General features: G+C 36.8%; 1 pseudogene; it reads left to right on the forward strand.

The window, feature by feature from the left end:
- The first annotated feature begins 2,972 nt into the window (after positions 1-2,972).
- LOC109732512 ((E)-beta-caryophyllene synthase-like) lies at positions 2,973-7,485 on the forward strand (annotated as a pseudogene).

The following is a 7,485-nucleotide window of genomic DNA, read 5'->3' on the forward strand; positions in this document are numbered from 1 at the left end:
GGATAGATGGGAAGACATCCCACCAATCAACAGTGCCACTAATCCCTCTCATCACTACCGGTAGTAGTAGAACGTACTCCCCGGGAAGCCGTTGGTTCAGTGGCTCTGCGGGACATGTGCTTCTTTGATTTTGGGAGAGGCATGCGGCATCCTCTGGCGGATAGCATGATGGTTCTGCATGGAGTACTCACTAGTGCTGCTTTAGAAAGATCCATTTGCAGGATGGTGCTTTGAACAGTGCTTCATATTTGGGGTGAAAACTCTTGTTTTGGACATCCTTGGTTGGACTCCATGAACGCAAACTTGCATCGTTACCTTGTTGCATGTGTTCTCCCAATGTTAATGTTCTGACCTTAACAGATTAATCCTGGCATTCAAGATAGAAATCCTTTTCATGGTCATCTCCGGCCAGACATGACAGCCATGGCGGAGGGCATTATCCCTTTTCAAAGCATTGTTGCACAAGAAGTGGAATTAGTTACGTATTTTATCCTTATTTGTAAGAACGAACGAAATATCGCACACACTAACATACATGCACACATACTCACCTCTATAAAGGAATGCATACCATACCCCTATAAGCCCCTCTTACAAACTAAGCTGAAAAATCTTGAGATTGACAAAGTCACTATATGCATCTCGTATTTGACAGGCATGCCATACTACTGAAAGAATCTCACTAGAAATTTGTAGCAAATCCAGATAATAATGCGAGCACTCATGCAAGGTTTTATTATACTTCTCTAAAAAGCAAGGTTTTATACCATTAGAAGTTGCAACGAGCAAACCCTCTGATGCCAGCGGTAGCTAGCCGCCTCTCTAGCCATATATGTTATGTGATAAGATGCCTAAGTTGACAATAAAAATAGTTGGAAAATTATTTTATTAGTTCTTGGCTGCCATAATAATAAATTGGCATTGTAACGGCCCAAGTTTTTATTCTCATGTTACCATTGCAATTTGCAACAAACAAACTCACCGACGACAGTGGTAGCTAGCCACACAGCTAGCCATCTATATATTATATGATCTGATGCACAAGTTAGCAATAAAAAGGTTGGAGAATTTTTTTATTAGTTCCTGACTGCCGGTAGTAATAAATTGGCATCATAGCAGCCATACTGACGGCAGTGGTAGCTAGCCTCCTATCTAGTAAATTGGCATCATAGCACCCGCACTGACGGGACGGCGGGGGTAGCTAACCTCCTATCTAGTAAATTGGCATCATAGCAGCCGTACTGACGGCAGCGGTAGCTATCCTCCTATCTAGCCATATATAAGTTGACAATAAAAAAAAGTTGGAAAATTGTTTTATTAGTTCTCGGCTGTTGTAATAATAAATTTGCATCATAATAGCCGGGTTTGGTATTCATATGTTACCATTGCCATTTTGCAATTTGCAACGAACAAACCCACTTACACCGGCGTTAAACTAGCCACCCATGTAGCCATATATATGTTATTTGGTAGGCATATATATTTTATTTGATCAGATGCATAAGTTGACAATAGAACTTTTGGAAAATGTTTTATTAGTTCCTGGTTGTCTTAGTAACAAATTGGCGTCATAACAGCCGCACTAACAGCGACCATAGCTAGCCGCCTAGCTAGCCATATATATGTTTTATATGTTACTTGATAATATGCATAAGTAGACAATAGAAGAAATTTAAAATTGTTTTATTAGTTGCCGGCCGGCGCAATAAAAAGTTGGCATCCTAACAACTGGGTTAGTTAGTCTCGCTTTAGTGTATATGTACAATGTATGTCATATGAACATTATAATAGGTTAACATGATTGTCGTTGGTGAGGATAATCACAATTAAATTTCTAGAGAACTCAATCGCACCCTTCTACGTTAGATGAGGGTGTATCCATACCTAGTCCTAATCTAGATACGTACCATGCAACTTGACATTGAATTATCTTTGGAGAAGGTTGCTAGGATGCATGCATGTTCCATGAAACATATTAGTATCTAGTTAGCTAGGCTGCTATGATTTATTTATTTTTGCCAAAAAATAATGTATGTTCTCTACACTAATCTACAAATGGACGTACTTGTGAGTCATTTCTCCGTCTATATATAAGATCACAGAGAGTGTACGGTAACTGTACTTGTTCAAGCAAAGCTTTGGCTTCAAACCTTATTACTCTTGCATCTTAGTCCAGAGAGCACCACGCTCCACACCACAAGTCATATTCCATACCTACCATTTGATCATATGACTCATGTTACCGTTACTACTAACAGCTCACACGAGGTTATTGCTGGCCTACGCAAGCCTCGACCCTACACCCCTAGCCCCTGGGGCGACTTCTTCCTCAACCACAACCCATGTACTCAATCTCAGGTAATTATCAAATTGTTTTCCTCTCTGAATAAAAAGTAGCCCCCTTAAGTTTTGTCTCTGCAACTACAAATACATCGTCGATGTTTTCCAAAGGTTTAAATAGCACTGCTATAGTGTATAGAGAGGCAACATGCTAAAGCCATGTGTGTTTTGCATTAATGAATCTTGTCGCTAATAGCAGGCTATAGCATGATTTAGCGCTAAAATTCAGCTTCGGTTTAGTGCCACACCAAAGCTATACCACGCTTTAATTTGCTATGGATAGATGCTTTGCTGCTATGCCTTTATTTTGGCCGGATGCCAAGCTTTGGTTTGTTATATTTGGATATCAAGTATATGTGATATGCATGTCAATTGTTAAGTATATATGTATATTTATTTAATATCCACGTCTGATTGTATGATTATTATTTTCATTCTTTCACGATTTAAGCAAAAATGTTAAATGGGTCTTACCTTCGCTATACATTTCCATAGCTTCCGAACAGGCTGTCCTTAAATGGGATAGCCTGCTATTTAAAGCTTTGATGTTTTCAGAATATTTTGAAACACTCTTGAACCCTAGTTGTTGAAAATTTTCAACGTAATATAAGTTCCTCTATCTCGTAGTATTTGGCTATGAAGGACATGGCAAGTATCAAGAAGGAGCGAGTGAGAAAGATCATCTTGGACGCCGGATCTTCTTCTGATTTAGCTATGAAGATTGAGCTTGTTGACACGTTGGAGCGTACTGGTGTGGCTTATCACTATGGCCAGGAGATTGAAGAGTTACTTCATGGCATGCATAGTGAAGAAAATGTGTTTGGTGACAACCTATGTGTAACAGCGATGCGGTTCTACTTGCTAAGGAAGCATGGGTACAACATCTCTCCTGGTATTATTCATTACGACGACAACAATTAATTCATACACAAATCTGTACTAGTATTTCATAAATAGTGTATAAGCCAATGTATATGAAATATTTAATTGATTGTGCAGATGTATTTTTGAAGTTCAAAGATGACCAAGGAAACTTTGCAAGCAATGATGTGAACTCGTTGTTGGCATTGTACAATGCAACGTATCTTAGGATTCGTGGAGAAGAAATGCTTGATGATGCTGTGACTTTCACCAAGAATCGACTACAATCTATGGTGGAGCATCTTGAACCACGGTTGGCAGAAGAGGTCTTGTGTACATTGGAAACCCCGCATTTTAAAAGAGTCGAGAGAGTCGAAACGAGACGTTACATTGCAGTTTATGAGAAGAAGGCCACACAAGATGAGGACATACTGGAATTTGCTAAGTTTGACTTCAATATTTTGCAAACTCTATATTGCGAGGAGTTGAAAGCTCTTACGATGTAAGAATACTAACTAAAATATAAGTAGAAAATTGAACAAAATGGTTACTATTTAAATAGTATAACAAGTGCTAATATGTATTTAATTATTAACTTGCATTTGGTGGAAAGACTTAAAATCACAGGCAAATCCACAATTTGCACGAGATAGAATCGTGGAGGTTCGTTTTTGGATACTTGGAGTTCTCTACGAGCCGCAATATTCTTATTCGTGTATAATGCTAACAAAACTAGTCTTATTTATGTCATTGCTTGATGACCTCTATGATAATTATAGCACCACAGAAGAAAGTAACATCTTCACTGCGGCCATGCAAAGGTAAGTAACCTATTATATTTCTTTTCATATAGTCTTTCCTTATATTTCACAAAGGGTAAAGAATCTACATGAAATTCCTCGAAAAGTGTAGTTAGAGAAAAGCATCCTACTTGCAATTATTCCACCAACCTTATATAACTAGCATCATGTAGATCATATATAGTTATCTTTCAGTTGATTACTAGCATTTCTGCCAAAATAATGTGTAATAATAATAACTATGGAAAAATCATATATTCTGGAAAGATGAATCCTTTATCAGTATACTTCGGCCAAATTTGTTTATATATTATTTGAATTCACATGACAAGATAGGCATCAACCGTACAATGAACACATGTAAGTTGGTATGCATTCTTCTACATACCACATTAGGTTTCTGCTTGACTCGAGTCTAATGCATGACACCTATAAATACTTCTTATATGCCGCACATGATAAGCTAGAGATGTATTTGTAAATCACATCATTTTGTAAACAACTTGTGGTATAGTCAAGTTTATTGTCCTGAGTCCATGTTTTTAGTTTTGTCAAGGGTTTTCCATGTAGCGTGCTAGTTTTGAACAATTTGTTCTTATTTTTTTCAATTTTAAAAAATAATATTAAAAATAAAACTCTTTTGCATTGCTTCGATAAAATGTAATGCATCAAAGTAACACCATATCGTGAAGCGGTTGTGTAAGATAAGAAGGTGCATAAGTAATCCATCTAATAATCATCTGAATGTTTTGGTCTAAAACTAAATTAAACTAGAGATGATGCATCTCCCGTTGGTGTAGAAATTGTTTGCTTTTATTCTTTTGGTTGTATTAGACAATAATATGACATTCATTGAAACTATAATACATATGCTTTATTATATTTGAATGTTACATGGTTTTCATATGTTTATTAAATGTTAGTAGAATGAATGGTGCCTATTAATTTAGGTATTCCACGTGTGGTGGCATGGTGAGTTGGTATAGTTGTCTGTTGAGTGGAAGAGAGGAATAGAGTTAGTGGGGACCAACTATTTATGTATAGAGGATTCACCAACTACACAATTTGCATAACTATTTTTTTTCACCGCCCACCCTCGCTCGTGACACGAGCGTGATGGCTGCGAGATAATATGGAAACACTCGTCTCTCATCGCACAATATCGAGTCACACTGCAATTAGCATGTTCAAATATGATGGTATGAATTGATTTTAGCTTAATAAAAGATTGGGTACCTTCATTATTTAGGACGGACTGATATCCAACATGTTTGTTAATTCTCTAGCTAAAGCAAAATTCAGTTAGTCCATTTGCGTGTATGCATATATGTGCACGTACACGAACCAACCCATACATGTGTGCATTAGTTGGTTCTCTATCTGCAAAGTGTGCCTTACGTATGTCTTTCTGGGTACCTTCTATTTACCGTATGCGTGTTATGTCTAGTTGGTTTGTACATGTCTCTGCGTGGCCTATTTTTTATATTTCCTACATCTGGTTCAGTATATGCACATGTTACACTTGTTTATACATGCCAATGGTAAGACTCCTTTGCACTAGACAAATCGATGTTGCACATAACTCTGTATATGCCCCGCTAAGTACCCAGGATGGACTGGTTTGTACGTGTCAATAATTTTGGATTGTATCTGATAGATGTTGTGTGTATTATTTTTTATCTTTTAACATCGGGCATTCTAATTAGAATTAATGGAGAATATAGATTTGGCATATGTGGAAGAACATGGTGCATCATTTGCCTCTTGTTTTGATAATATAATTGATATATCTCGTCCTAATTTAGATGCAACAAAATTCATGTTGATAGTGTCTAGATTTATCTACATTTCTAGTAAACTTGAATTTGGCTGAAATCCAGGTGGGATGCACATGTTGTGGAGCAATTACCAGCATACTTGAAGGCACTATACATCAACATACTTAAGACCACAAATGATATAGAGGAAGTATTGAAGTGTCAGGAAAACAAGAATGCTGAATTCGTCAAAAAATTGGTAAATGTTTCTCAAAGAACTAAATTAGCCCCAAAACTTGATGTATACAGGAAAAGTATATGTAGTAGTATATAAGTAAATATACTGGTTAAGATTTCAAATTTAGGTATTATTCGTTGATCATTCATTGATTATCTTAAGTTAGTTGAAGCAAGTAACATGACATTGAGCTTTGGGATTAAGGGATTTTGTATCCAGTAATATAGAAATGCATCTATGTGTTAGATATAAGATTCCTCAAGGACTTGTGTCATCATCGGTGTAGAATTGACAATAATTGTAGATTTCCATTGCTGTGCAACAAAGTATCCTTCGTAAGAATTATCTTGCTCCACACAAGCCAGAGAAATACTCTCATTGTTGCAAGATCTTACTTATCTAAAGGAATTATTAGAAAATGCACCAGATTTCCACTTCCACATTAATCTATTATGAACACCTGAAAGGTAGAAAGACCAGCAAACACTCACTACCCATTAGAATGTCTCCAACCTATATCCATATATAAATTCCTTCAAAACATATTAGGGTTCATACATGTACAAATAACATGTTGTGCAGTAGCTTTCTTGTGGTACAAAGTATATATAGTACGAAGAAGCATTAGTTTGTGGTTTTGTTTCCATATCAAACATCCTTCCAAACATTGTATTTTATCCCTCACCAACTATCTTAGTGGGCATTTGTCTATGAATATTACTATGTTTCAAAGGGAATTATTTATGCTTCTTGTGTCATTACCCATTACCAAAACTATAAAAGTAGCTTAACATCTAAAAATGCCAATGCATTTGTATATGTTATTTAACCTTTAACTTGCATGTTGCTTAGATGATCGATGTTGTCAAATGCTATCATGCGGAAGTCAATTGGCGCGATGAACACTATGTACCGACTACAGTTGAGGAGCATTTGCAACTTTCAATGGCCAGCAGTGCTTGTATGCATATAATAAGCCTTGTATTCATCTCACTTGGTGATGTGACAACAAAGGATAATCTTGAGTGGGCCTTTTCCTATCCAAAAATTTATGTATTGTTGGGCGCATTGGTAATGGCATGGTTTCGCATGAGGTATAAACTCTCCCCATATAGAAAAAGAACTTCATATACATGCCATATGTGTTCATACATGCATGCATGATGAAACCTCATCTAACTAATGTTGATGTTTTTATCTTCTTGAAGCGCGAACAAGGATCGAACCATATGGTATCCACGGTGCAAACTTGCACAATAGAGCATGGTATCATGGTAGTAGAAGCCAATGAGAAGCTCAAGGTGATAATTGAGGAAGCATGGATGGACATAGTCCACGAACGCCTCCTCAAAAAAATTCAATGGTGCTTCTAGAGAAGGCAACAAATCTTGCCCGGACAATGGATTTTATGTACAAGCGTGAAGATGCATACACCCTATCATTTAGTCTCAAAAAGACCTTAACTTCACTTTATGTTAACTTCATATGA

Source organism: Aegilops tauschii, chromosome 4 (genome assembly GCF_002575655.3).
Source record: "Aegilops tauschii subsp. strangulata cultivar AL8/78 chromosome 4, Aet v6.0, whole genome shotgun sequence".
Lineage (NCBI taxonomy): Eukaryota > Viridiplantae > Streptophyta > Magnoliopsida > Poales > Poaceae > Aegilops > Aegilops tauschii.